The sequence below is a fragment of the Lepeophtheirus salmonis genome, chromosome 6, assembly GCF_016086655.4.
Source record: "Lepeophtheirus salmonis chromosome 6, UVic_Lsal_1.4, whole genome shotgun sequence".
In the NCBI taxonomy this organism is placed as follows: Eukaryota; Metazoa; Arthropoda; class Copepoda; order Siphonostomatoida; family Caligidae; genus Lepeophtheirus; species Lepeophtheirus salmonis.
In genome coordinates, this window is record NC_052136.2 from 39,807,472 (window position 1) to 39,822,097 (window position 14,626).

The 14,626-nt window shown below is 30.1% G+C and overlaps 1 protein-coding gene across 4 annotated transcripts in view; it reads right to left on the bottom strand.

Moving 5' to 3' along the window:
• LOC121119908 (uncharacterized) overlaps positions 1–14,626 on the bottom strand; it is a 62,906-nt gene that overhangs the window by 25,346 nt on the left and 22,934 nt on the right. The window contains exon 1 of one of the 4 annotated variants that reach the window (XM_040714731.2): positions 88–168. The exons of the other annotated variants lie outside the window; for them this stretch is intronic. The gene's annotated coding sequence lies outside the window, so the exon portion shown is untranslated. Of the gene's footprint in view, positions 1–87; positions 169–14,626 lie in introns of those variants that run through there. 4 annotated transcript variants of the gene reach the window in all.

Genomic DNA, 14,626 nt, shown 5'->3' on the forward strand with positions numbered 1-14,626 from the left:
CTGCAAAGTAAGGGAGGGATGTGATTAAAAAAACAATGATTTTTAAATGCGTGATCATTATATGAATAATTAATTACTGTTATACACCTTTATCACTATACAAATATAATTAATACGTAGAATTTAGAAAAAATCACAAACAATTTATATTAAACTGAAACATTTCCTTCCCGAATAATGAATTTATTTTAATGTAACAAAACAAGTCAACATCTACAACAATCAGCCCAACAAATCATAAAATTACAGTATATATGCAAAAAAGCCATTAAGTCAATATGGTAATCTTCAAATAGAATATATTATGATCTCGTATAAACCCATTCATAATACTTTATTTATGAAGCTATATACTCATTCATTAACATTATTACAATGTACATTCATTATATATTCTTGCATAAATGTGTTATTTACATCAAGAGCTTTAATTTCATACAAAACATGAATATGTAACTAGGAAAAAGTAAGACATTTCAGGATGCTTATGTTAAGGTTCCAAGTAAATCTATGTATGTACTTGGAGGCCACTCAGTACCCCCTTCGATTTCATTGATTTTTTTGGATACATTTCAGTATTCGTGCGTGTACATTTTCACAAAACCTTATTCCCGAAAAAAATTATAAATATAATTGATGACGATTCATGCTGCAATACTATGTAATTACCGATTGGTCCATCAAAATCAGAACACTGCTCATCCCTCGGCGAAGGCCGTACATTTTGACCCTGTTACTCTCTTTATTGATCTTAATGAAGTTAAACTTTGTCTAGATTTAATTGTTAGACCTTGTAAATGACAAAAGTTGGACTAATAATATCTTTTATGGCATAAAAACTCGATTTTTTTCCTCGAATTGTTGTATAATTTACCTTCAATTATGTAGGTATTACAGCAATTAAAATATAACAATAATATTTATACTAAACATATTTAAATCACTGATCAGTTTTACATATTGGAGTTATTCACTCTCATAAACAAACCTCCTTAAGGACTTACCCCTGACATAGAACGTAAATATATACAATGCAGGGATAATTGCAATACCTGTTAAAAATGACCCCTGTATAACGAACCTTACAATATCTCAAATTTATCCTTAATAAACGAGTTTTGAATTTTGATAAATGATTTCTACTGATAAGAAAATAATCAAACATTCATATAAGATACAGCAAAAACGATGAATAACTCTTTATATTATTAAAAAAATATCGGTTCCTAAAAAAATTACTTTTACCCCTCAAAAATAGATTTTATCCAATACCGGAAGAAAAGTTGAGAAACATTTTGAATGTTAAACTGCAACTGCTTCCACTTACCCCTATACATACATTTGTGAACAACAGTAGAATATATATTAAGTAATTATTCTAATGAAACTTTTGTACTCTCCAAAACGAATTTTGTTCTTTTTGCAAGGGTACGATTTGTCCTTCCATAAGTAGTGGCTGCTGTTCAAAATAATTAAAGAATACTCAGGACCAACAATTTCTTCTTGGAAATAACAAAATATATGTTGTATATGTACACAAACAGTAATCGATGAAATTATACTTAAGACGAGTGATTTATGATCGTAGTTATTTTATAGGCATTTTTGAAAAGAGGCCCAGTCGAATCCACTTATAGAAAGCGTATGATTAATTAATCCATTGTTATAACCAGTGATGAAAATTTTGCGTATAAGGGGCAAGTAAAATAAAAAGCCAAATATCAACAAGGTAACCCTGACAATTTGGGGAATGTTCTTGGAGGAGATCAGCTACAATCAGATGTGACAAGGAAGGCGGGGGAGAAGGAACTAAACAAGGACATTTGCAAGTTCAACAAGGACTTACATTTATAACCCAACAACAAATCCTCAGGTATTTCATGAACACAAAAGAATGTTCAATCAGTGTACATATATTATTAGAGCAAAGTATAAATACGATGTAGGCTGTTACATTGGTTATTTCTTTTTAAATGAGCGTAAAGTCGATGTTTAACAGCCATAGAACAGGCAATAAAAATGTTGAGTCTCATGAATTTATTTTTTATTATTTCCTTGAAAAATAAATGTAAAATCAAAGAAAGATATCCAACTCTTAAAATAACGTAATGCAATTTTTCAGAAATGCAGAAACGTTCAAAGAAAAAAATATTCATGCAAGTTAGGAAAGTTAATGTTTTTACTGTAAATATGATCCAGAAAACAGTGTTCTACATATTTATGATTGATGGGAATCGAAAACTAGCAGTAGCATTTGATTACGATTTTATCCCTTTTATTTCTAATTACGAGGTTTTATTACGCAACCAAACAAAAATAAAAATATTATGTTTGTATCCCATGTCTCTAACTGAAAATATGTCGGAACAACAACGAAAAAAACAATGCATGTGCAATCTCCTCCATGATAATGGCATTGCCAATAAGGCAGGAAAGACATTTAGCATATCCATCTGGACTGCCTAGAACATCAAGCAGTCTAATGAAGGCCCACACAGCCAAGAAGAACAAAAAGTTAAAGAGCATCAATATGGTTGACTTCTGTTCTGCCTTAATGTGATTCTCCTCCATCCCTGATCTCAACTCCTGGACTTTGTTGTTTAAAACGTCTTGAAAAAAAAAAAAAAAAAATGTCATCTCTCATCCAAACTTGGATTCACTTCAGTTGATATCATGGCAGCGTGATATGCAATGGACACGGCCTTCATCGTAGAGACACAGTTAATCTATTCGCCGATGATTTCTTGAGCCTGTTATTGCTTGTGAAGAAGGGCATATTGAATAACCAAATATAGCTAAATATAGTATTGAAAAGTATCACGAATTGGTTTTGAAGTGTATTTTATTGATTCCATAAAAATCACGTTTTTCTTAATTTGGTAATGCTACTGCATGTTTAGGACCCTTACTAAGAGGTGTTAAACCTCGGTCCACGCTCAATTCCCTTCTTCGGTTTGGCTTTAACTTATATGGCGACTTCTAGACCAATATTTTGATCGAGATAATGGTCTCGATTCATGGATCGAAATTGAATCGTTATCAAATCGTGCACTGATTTTTTGGTGTACAACTTACTCTGGGCCGATTTTTTCCTCATTCTAACTATACGAGGTTTGCTTATACGGAATCATTTAAATTTCATATTAAGTCATTATAATTATGTTCATAATCGAAAGCATAAAACGTAATGTCATCCACAAAATTGGCCTAGAACAAATTTAAAATGAGACCGATCAAGGCCAGATATTTTCTGGGAGGAGGTCCAGATATAATTTATGAATGAGACCCGTTCAATCTGATTTTTTTTTTTTTGAAGGACGTAATTAGTTCCTTCTCAAGAAAAATTATAACGGTCTCAGAACAATCTTTATTTTCAGTCGTTACTCCAACACTAATAATGATTTCTTTTAAGAATAATACAAGAACTAGTGTTGGATGGGTCATAGGACTGATTCTCTAATCAGTCTTTTTTTAGGGATGCAATCTTTTTTACCATTCAACGGTCCTAAAGATCGATACGTTTGTCAATCAGTCCAAGGTTCTAGCTTCTTTTGATTTTCTTCACTCCTAGGTAAGATTGAATAATATTAAACGAAGAAAATAATGAATCATAGCTAGATGGTTTTAGCGACATACTTCCTACTTTAAACTTTAAAGTATCTTGTTTATTTGAAAGAAGTTATGTTGAACATCTGAAAGGACTTTGTAACTACGTCATTTCAGCTGCTTTACTTACCCTAAAAGGCCGGTTCTAGAACAGACAAATTTTATTAGGAACAACCTATAGGGACTGCAATATTTTTAAATATTTTAGTCCGATCCAACACTAACGGGAACAGAACAGTTAGATGATAAATTCATGCATAATTTCCTCATTATTTATGCACGATTTACATTATACCTAAATGCATTTTTAAAAATGCTAATGCAACGAGTTTATTTGAAATATAAAAGATTATCCGCTCTATACTAAAAAAACATGTAGGAACAAATAAGCATAAACCGTTTTTCTTTTTCTAATCGCTACATTTAGTTTTTTCTTTACATATATCCCTTCTTTAGTGATGGATCATGGTATGAAAATCTTAGATATATCTCATCCACTAGTTATTAATAATAAGTAATAAAGGAATTGGTGAAACCAAGTCATATGACTCCTATCATAATATTAATGCTTCTAATTTGGCAAACATTATTTTTGAAAAAACACTAAAAAAATATAATTAATTTATGCCACAAAGTGGAAAAATACAGCAAATCAGAAAAAATAGGTATATGTAGATTGTACACCTATTAACCTATTAGGGATTGGTGGAATGGTATTTGTGTAAGAGAGCGCGAGGCGGGAGCGCAACATATGGTATTAAGGAATTAAGACCATTGATAATATCAGCTGCCTGTTATATGATTGCAGGGGATAGGGGAGAAAATGAATTCCTGCAAAAAAAAAAAAAAAAAAAAAAAAAAAAAAAAAATCTTCTAGATTTTAAATAGCATTTGTACATGGAAAATATTATAATTATATTTTAATTCATTTATATCTATTTAATTATGCATTTTTATACCAATTGACGTCAATTATAGGCAAGAATTCTTCTTTTAGAGGGAGATGTTAACACATTATTTGTTATTAAATAACGGGCGGTTGTACCCGTGAATCCTTGGTGTTACCCTCCATTTTTCAAGAGCTACTCACTCAATACTTGGGACATTCTCTCCTCAAGAAAAACCAAATAATAATAAGAGATTGCGGGGAAAAAATTTAATATGATTTGTTGAGCCAGAGAGTACTTTAGCTCGCTGCTAATGTAATATTTATTTTTTCTATCTTATAAATAGTACTCCCCACTTTTTTATAAGCTGTACTGAGGCCTGCAAGATTTCATTCATTTTACCCTATATATTATACTACCTTTCTTCAGTGCACACGGTAACTTGTTTTTATGTATACATGAATATTTTTTTACTCATTAGATGGATCTTAAATTGAATCAATGTTACTTTTTAAATACTTTTTCACAACGATTAGCAAGATTTTATGTAAAAGAAGTATGTTTCTCTCAATTCAATCACTGAATACTCAAATAATAGCTCATGTTTACATAATGTAATGTCCTAATTTCCTTCATGGAACACTCTTTTAGATTGAAGGAAGCAAAAGTTGATGCAATTATACATACCCAGGAGTGCAATTTTGTTTGATTAACAGAGATAAACAAAAGATGACGAAGAGCTCACACATCAACAGGTTTTTCTTTCTTTTCTTTACACTGATTCTTTCTTTTGTGATTTTTGAAAATCTTAGATATATTTCATATATAAGGTTGATAATTTTGGTAAGAATAGAAAAGCGTGCGAGGAGAAGGGAAGAAATACTTATGGCATCATTGATTAAATAATATACATCTTCTTCTATCAAGAACATTATCATTCCCGCCTTTATTATTCAATATTAATATAATATTAGAGGCTGAATGTCGATAGAAAACTGAATAAAATGCCTAAAATAACGTTGCCTTCTGTCTGGATTTCTGAAAATGGAGGCCCAGGAATTTGGAAAATACTTACCGGATGAGAAACAGATGGTTGTGGGATTTGTCGATATAAATGTTTTCTTTAGTCCCCTGTCTAAAATTTTAAACTGATATAATATATATCACCAATAAAATATATATGCCTAAGTCAATTATAGGTAGTATGTCTTCATTAAACATTTTGCTAATAAATACTTTCGTTATACCCTCAAAAATCATAATAAAGCAGACAGATGATAATCACATCAGTATTTTAAACAATGATACCATAAGTCTTTCTCCCCCTCCCCCCCCCCTTCTCCTTGCACGCGTTTTTCTCTATAGAATTATCAACTTTACTCATATCACAATTATTTATAGTATAAGGCCTTAAAATGCTTAGCGTCACGACGCCTCTTCTTCCCTTGTATTGTAAACCCACTTTTACACTTCATTTTTCATGAATGCACTCACACGTAGTTACTAAATACTTAGACTCTCTCCTCAAAAATAAAATAATAACAATAACAGCCTGACAATATTTTGTTCACCTAGGGAGATTTAATTCACTTTTACAACCGTTTTTATACAACTCTATACATATACACACTTTTTTTAATATGACGCGCACACTCGATTCTATTGTTATTTCTTAGGTCAAGTATATATACTCAAAAATGACTTATCGGAATGTATACATTCAAATACACAGACATACTTTCCTTTATTAATATATATATATAGATTTCTTTTTTGTGTTCGGTTGGAGTGATATTTTATTGAACAAGTTCGATCTGTCCACAGCACAATTTTAGACCGTAGATTCTAATTGAATTGTTTCCAAATCTAAGATCTTTTTTTTTTCTCAATCTAGGGACCGATCTTCTACCCTATTTTGATCTCTAAGTTGTATACCAATATGAATTATGCAAATAATTTTACTTCATATGGCGTTATTGTGCCAATGTCCATATCTTTGAAAAATATATGACGTCATTACAAAACACATATTTTACCGAATTTTAAGCAAGACCTATCCAGACCAAACTTCTTGAAAAAACGGAATTAGTCCAGTCCATAAAAAATCATAACGGTCTAGGATTTTGAGACTGAAACCCATCACTAGTTGTTGATATTATAAGAAATTATATCATATCAACTTTCTCCACTTGTCATTTCTTAGATGTCGTATTTTCTCTACAATATTGTCAAATAAAATTATATCATGCATGTAGATGAAACATAAAGATTACATTGAAAAAAAAAAAGGCAAATTAAAAATTTTACACCTCTTCCGAACTTACCTATAATTTACATAGATAAGTAATAAATAAGTCAATGTATGCAACTATTTCGAGTAAAACTTTAACTTGTAAAAACAGATTGGGCTTTATTTTTTTTAATTTTTTTAATTTTTTTAGAAAGTCATCAACAACTCGATTCGACTCAAGTTGACATAAAAATATTTCAAATAATCAGAGGCGTCCCCAGAATTAAACTTTGTGGAAAAAAATTCAAAGATCCTTAGTTATTCACAAAAATTTCCAAAAATCCATAGGTATTAACAAAATATTTGGAGAAAAAAAAATCAAAAAACCACAGCTGTTCACAATTTTCCCCCGATCTTTAGCGTGTATTTACTGAATATTCATATCAATATTTTGTTTATTTCCCAATAACTCGATAAAGGCTTAGAATAATAAATTTTTATATTATTATTATGGGATAATTTTTCATTTTGCATTCATTGCCATCAATGAGATTTTTTTTTATTGATTCCTATTCTAGCTAATCATTTTTTTAAATATATTCTACTCCTAATCTTGAATTGATCTATAATATCATAAATTTGCCAACGAATACTTACACAATAGTTGCTAAGATACATTGACTTATGACGTAAATTAAAATATTAATTTGGTTAGTCAGTTGGATTAAGCAATGAGGCAAGCCGTTATTAATATTCTTCAAAGCTTTATTCGAGTCCACCTTGCCAGAGTCCAAATAAAGTCCGAATCCCCATTCTTCGATTCCATATGGCTCCAAGACCAATTCAAGTAGAAGTGCACCTGAGTTCTGAGTCCAGACTCAAATTACTGTAGTATTAAGTAGATCCAATATTAAATGCAAATGTCTACAGTATTTAGTTTTTATTGAAACCGAGTTCCTCATGGTACCCATTTTTCCGAATATGATACCATTTAAAATTACTCAAGTCTACTTCCAGACTTGAGTACTACCACTCTTCCTCCGCGTACTTATGATTGATCAAAATATTTAGTATAGTAGTTTGTGTCAGGAATAACGTAGCAATTTGCAATTCCGGTATTATTGAACCGTTTAACTGGACTCTGTGGCGTTTATTTTTCTAAACATTAAAAAGGAACCCCGTAATAAATGTCTCTATCTTCATGTCTTTGTCAGCTCCAGGAGACATCAAAAAAAGGAAAGAAATGTAAACAATTAAATTTCAAAGTTTGGTTTTTTTGGAAACAGTATTAAATTTTCTAGTAAAAAGCGAACATTCCTTAATTTCAGGGGATGCGACATCCCATCCCTTGCAGACACCCCTAATAATCCATCTCATTTTTTGACTGGAGCCTCTAAGATTTGCTCATACAAGTTTCAGCCTGTACACGATATAAATATTAGCTCATGGATGGAAGGAACGACGTAGCTCAGTGGACAACACACTTGAGATAACTTATTATCTTGAATTCAATATGCAGAGGTTCAATTCACAGTCGCTCTTTCAGAAGGAAATATACAAAGACCATACCTAGGTAGGATGGAGTATCTGTTTACTTGTACTATGGGCCGGGCCAAATGTATAAATAATTTTTTTAACGTTAAAAATTAAATAACGGTTGGTGCTCTTGTTCTTTTTTGTCATTCTGTCAAAGATCCTCGAAATGAAACATTTTGCTTTGAAAGAAAAAATCACGTAATAAATTCACTATTTATTTTCTTTAAAATATGTACTATGTACAAACTAAAAATAGAACAACAACATCTTTGACGTTATGTACGTGAACATTCAAACGTCAACATCCTCATACTATGACATTTTAAGTAAAAAAAATAATTGAATGTTAACTATTATCTATGTAAAGCGTTCAATTTTGTGCATGTATAATCTCAAAAAGGAAAAAAAATAATAATATCCAATTTGCAAATATTTTGTTCATATCACGTTTGTAGATTGTATGTATTCTGTTCCGCAATATATATTTATTAATTAAAAAATATTTAATACATATTAGGGATTGAGGGTTCGGGAACTTTTTTCTAGAACAGAGTAGACACGAAAGTTGAACTTTGGACTCGTGTAAAACTAGGTATTTTCAAGGTTAATAGAAATACAAGGTTATACCATTATGTAATCGGGCTTGTTAGAATTTTCAATTTGATATATCGTGCCGACTCCGAAACTATACAGGCAGATTTTGACAAAACGCGCAACCAAACATAGTCTATGACGTCACTATTGCTAAAATTTTCAATTTGATGTATCGTACCGACTGCTGGGCAAAAAAATAGATTTTGAAAAAAACGTAACTACTCATACACTATGACGTCAATATCAAAGAGGGTGGTGGAAATCAAACATCAGTTGTACTTGCGATATGATATAACCTTGTATTTATATTAACCTTGGAGGAGATTTTAATACTGTGATGAGTAATTTGTCACAAATTACTATTGTTGAGACTCGGTTTGGTCTTAATATATTTTTTCTAGACCAATCTGGCCGATATTTCAGTCCAGGGAGCAGTTTGAAACAGTAGACCGAAATTTTATTTTCTAAAGAAAAAGATCAAACTCTAGACATACAGATAGGAAGAAATCAATATTTTTGAATTCTCACAGGTCTTCTTTTTCTCTCTTCATTTTAATATCGCCTTTATTTCTATTTTTATTTAGAAAGCAAAATATTTGAGCGATCCTCCTTTACAAAATCAAACAGAGATAAATAAATGAGTCTAGGAGTGTATGTAATGAATGTATTTAGTATATACGCAACTTTTTGGCATTTTGTTGCCTTCTTGTGTTCGTATTTGGTACACATTTCCCCAAATAAATAAGGTACACTATAAATTATTTTCCTAATTTCAAAACCCCTTCTATCTGCTTACGTACTTCGTACATAGCCAAAATTGCGTAAAAAATTAATAGAAAATTGTCTTATTTGGTTCTACAGGTTACTAATACAGGGGACCCAGGGGCGTCTGCAGGATTAAATTTGGGAGGAAAGAGGCTTGGTTTTTGCAATTTTTTAGAAAAAATCCAAAAACTTCTAGTTTATATAATACATAACCGAGTGAGTCGATCACGTAATCGACTCATTCGGTCGGTCAAAAAAAATGAAGCAGTAAGAAAATAGTAACGTGACTCGGTCCTGCATTGGTATAGGAATGTCCAATTTGGAAATAATCATATTTGTTATATATTTCTAAAAGGTGTATGACGTAACATTGTTTTCTTTTTCTAATTTTTGTCGATTCAGACGGTGGTCACTCAACTCACTAAGTTTATACCGATGGATAGTCGGTCCAGTTCATTCAGTCCAGACCGACCCAAAACTAGTTACATTACATGTCATATAATAGATTATAACAAGAAAAATGAAGTAAGAACACTTTTAAAAAACAAAGACTCCTGCATTGAGTACTAGCTGATCCAATGATATACACTGTTATTTCAATATAATAAAAGTTATATTATCTAAAAATGACTAGATTTGTATTATTTTTTGGATCAATTAGGGAGGTGAAAACTAGGAGAATCTGAGAAAAATATGTTATTGGTTAAAAGTTAATTTTTATCTTCATACAATAAGATTCTATAACGACGAACTAGCATAGTTTTAATGCATTTTGGGAAAGTTATATAATAAAACTAAGCAATAGAGTGATACATTATTTTTGATTTTAAGTAAGGGTCAAGTCCTTTTATTTGTTGGTCCCATTTTGACTTCCAATAGAAAGTGGTTTTTATTGTGATATTACTTGGTTGTTGAACCCCCAAAATGGTCGATACAAACAGTAGTTACGTCACGTAAAACGCTAAAAAATAATTATTATTAAAACATTTGATTGTTTTTATGTTTTAGTAATTTAATCTTCTTCTTTTTTAATATATTTTTTCCGGATTTAGGTCCTATATCTTTGTACGAGTAATTTTACTTGACTTCAAATAAATCTTTAATTATTTGTTCCGCAAACCATTAAAACATTTCATGAGTTCGAATGGCCATTTGATCATCCCAATATAGGATTTAAAGATAGTTGGATATCAGCAGTTATAATCAGAATTTAAAAATAATTGTATATGATTATTTAACAAAAATTACTTTTATTTGATATAAATCCTTAGATTTCATTTCATGTATTACATATATATATATATATATATAATAATATAAGTTTGTAAATATATCTTCCTTTGTTTTTTTAAGTATTGTAGATACATTTCAATATTATGTTTCTATGAATGATGGGTCAATTAATTAGGAGTCAAATCAAAGTAAGTAAACTGAGAATGAATGCTGTTTATATGAATTATTGATAAATATCAAATATACATAATTAACTTTAGTATCCCGGTACTTAAAACCCTCAAATAAAATTGAATCAATTGGTGCATAGAATGTCTTCAATCTCATTATAAAGCAATAAATGTCTAATAGAATCACATAAAGTTGAGAAATCTGATCCATCACATGGATTTTGACAATTTCTTATTTATTTTAAAAATTTTCCACATGTTGGAGTTTTAGTATCTAAAAATGTTTTTTTTTTTGTCTTAAGTTCTATTTACAAATTTTGAGCAGTTCCGAAAAATATTTACAGGTAGTTCAACAGCTTTAAATTTTGGAAAATTTACACCTTTTCAGGAAGATACCGCATTTTTGTTTAAATATCATACTACATATTATAGCTTTTTGATTAAAATAACAAATTTAGATAAATAAAATTGATATTTCCCTGCTGAAAAGAACGGTAATTGTAGTGGGTTGAGTTATTTATCAAAATGTGATTGGTTGGAAAAGAAATAGCTGATAATTGCAATTTAGTTTTTTTCAGGTGAAAAAAAAAAAAAAAAAAAAAAGTCATTTATGGCCAAATGTTTAAAAACTAATTTATAAAATCCAGGGATTAATAAAATATAACTTAACCCACAATTTAAAAACTACCCTGGATAAAAAGGTAAAAATTAATTTTAGCATTATAATTTTCATTAGTGAAGACACATGTTATTACCAAAAAAATCATATTGGTCGGGTCCAAATTTGAAGGTCCTCTTAGAAATAATATTGGCATGATTAACAACTACTACAGAGAGTGAATGATTAATTATTTATACGTTTTACTTGTCAGAAAAAAAAAAAAAAAAATTAGAGGTACTCTCAAGAGATGTAACAAAAATAGAATGAAAAAAAACTTTCTTAATTGTCAAAATACATGGTACACCATAACAGGAACTAATCTTCTACTCCTTCGATAATTCTTTACCTATAAAAAAATCCAAATCCAAATTCTGCTCTAAGGTAACCCAAAGCTATAACACCAAGTCATGAATCGGGCCTATTAGTAGCACTTTTCCTACGCAAGATGTCCCTTTTTATGTTACTTCAGACAGGTCTGTTATCGTTCATCTTTTTTTTATAGTTTACTTCATTTTAATTGTTCATTAAATTTGATTAGTTCACAGCCAATACCATTTGATAGGAAAGGAGTGGGGTTGTGCATATTTCCTTTATTAGATAGCTGCTTGCAGCGAACTTAAGGAAAGGCATTACAACTAAGCTGATTTCCTCGCTATAATTCTTCAAATTGACAGGATGACCACTTTTATTTTCGGTTTCTTTTTTTAACATACCGGTGGATAGTATTATTTTAATGTCTATTAATCATTTTCTGCCATTTTCCTTCATGACGTATGCAACTTATTCTTCCCTACGCAAAAGTCACTTTGTTAAGTCAGTTAAAAGGGGGAATTCATGGAGTTTAGTTAAAAAGTAATTTTCAAGTCCAATAAAATTGAAGCACATGTTTTTGTGCTTCATTATTATTTAAACCTCTTCTTTCTCTTTTCCTCTTTCGTAAGGCCATCAAGCTATCAATAGATGGCGAGTGGCATTTAATTTGACAAATAATAACTATTTATAATATGTATGTTTAAAGCATCGCGTCCTTTTGACAACATCGGATGTCATTCTTGATAACATCATACAAACTGAAAAATTATGGGGAATCACATTTGACTATGTCCATTTAGAAAGAAGAAAAAATGTCAATGTCTATTACCAAATAAGTCTAAGGGAATGCATATAAATATCTTGAGCAAACGGGTTGTAACTTGTAAAAACATACAAGGAAACCGAATAATGAAATGTTAAATGAAGAATTTAGAATATTTTTGATAAGGATAATGAAATAATTGAATATTTTATGGATGTATTAAGGATCTCATTTTTGACTGTTTTGATGGAAATTACCTAGGTTAATAGAAATACAAGGTTAGACCATCATGTAATGAGGCTTGCTAGAATTTTTAATCTGATGTACTGTACCGACTGCTGGGTAAGATAGACAGATTTTGACAAAACACGTAACCACTCATAGTCTATGACGTCACTATTGCTAGAATTTTCAATTTGATATATAGCAGCGACTACTAGGGAAGAAAAACAGATTTAGACAAAACACACAACCACTCATCTACTATGACATCAATATTAAAAGCGTGGTGGTAAGTCAAACATAAGTCGTACATGCGTTATGGTATAACCTTGTATTTCTATTAACCTTGGAAATTACGAATTAATTAAATATGAGTATTTTGTGGCCATTATAGAGTTCGAATGCCCACAGTTATATATATTACTCATTAATAGATATTAAATATATTATTTTAATGGATCAAAATGTAATGTTAGTATTAATTAATAGTTTGTAATTGAAATAATTGATTATATGATGATTAAATATGGCATCATGAGACAAACAAATGCTAACTTGTTCAATTTGTTAATACAATTTACAACTTAGGTAAATATATTTTACCATTAACTATGGTCCAATGAAATTGGTGCCAAAAGTTGCATATTACTTTGAAATTAACAAAAAAAAAAATATATATATATATTCACATCTCAATATAATTTCTACAAGCTGATTAATAAAAAAGTCAAAAAGTGAAGTTCGTATCAACTAGCCCCTCTAACAAATAATTACATCAGATAAAAAAAGTCTATGAAAGATAGAAAGCAGATAATAAAAAGAAACATGTTTTACTTGTTTCAGGACACTTCAAAGAATAATAATAGGTGTAGGAAAAATAAATCCATTATTTTTGAATGGATTTAAAAAAAATAAATCTTTATTAAACTTTATTTCCATCACAGTCAAAACAGTGCTTTCATGATGTTGTGACTCGACGATTTCCTTTATTTTATCCATATTTTCAACAATTGGTCTTCCGGAGTGTGGTGAATCTTTGACATCTAAATTACCAGAACTGAATCAAGGAAACCAAAATTGCGCGTGATTGGCTGTTACAATATCAGAAGAATAAACATAATTCATATTTTCAGAAAATCGTAAAATATGGAGTATTTTCTCTTTGCTGGTGACCATTTATGAGAACCACCCGAACAATACAGAGCCAAACAATAAAAAAACTGTAAAAAGATAGTTTTAGTACAAAATTTTATCTTTCTAACATCATCTAGCGTAAATCGATCGCACTTATACAACACGAGATGTTCATTTCTTGCAATGTTCAATTTATGCAAATAAGATTTATTTGCATTTTCCCCGCCATTTTCAAGTAAAAAATATTCAGTTATTAGGAATAAAGGGAGCATTGAGTGCGAGTATTAGAGGAGGAAGAGATGAATAAGAAGATTAGCACCATAAAATATTAATGGAAAAGTACTCGGATAAAAAATATATTAAATCCATCTTCCTACCATAATTATTTAGATTTTTTGCAATCCATTTTTATCTATAAATATAGAGAGGTATCCAGTAAAATTTATTTCCAATATATTTACATTCATTCAAAGTGAAAGAACGTCTTTTAAATTGACAATGCCTAAGATGGTG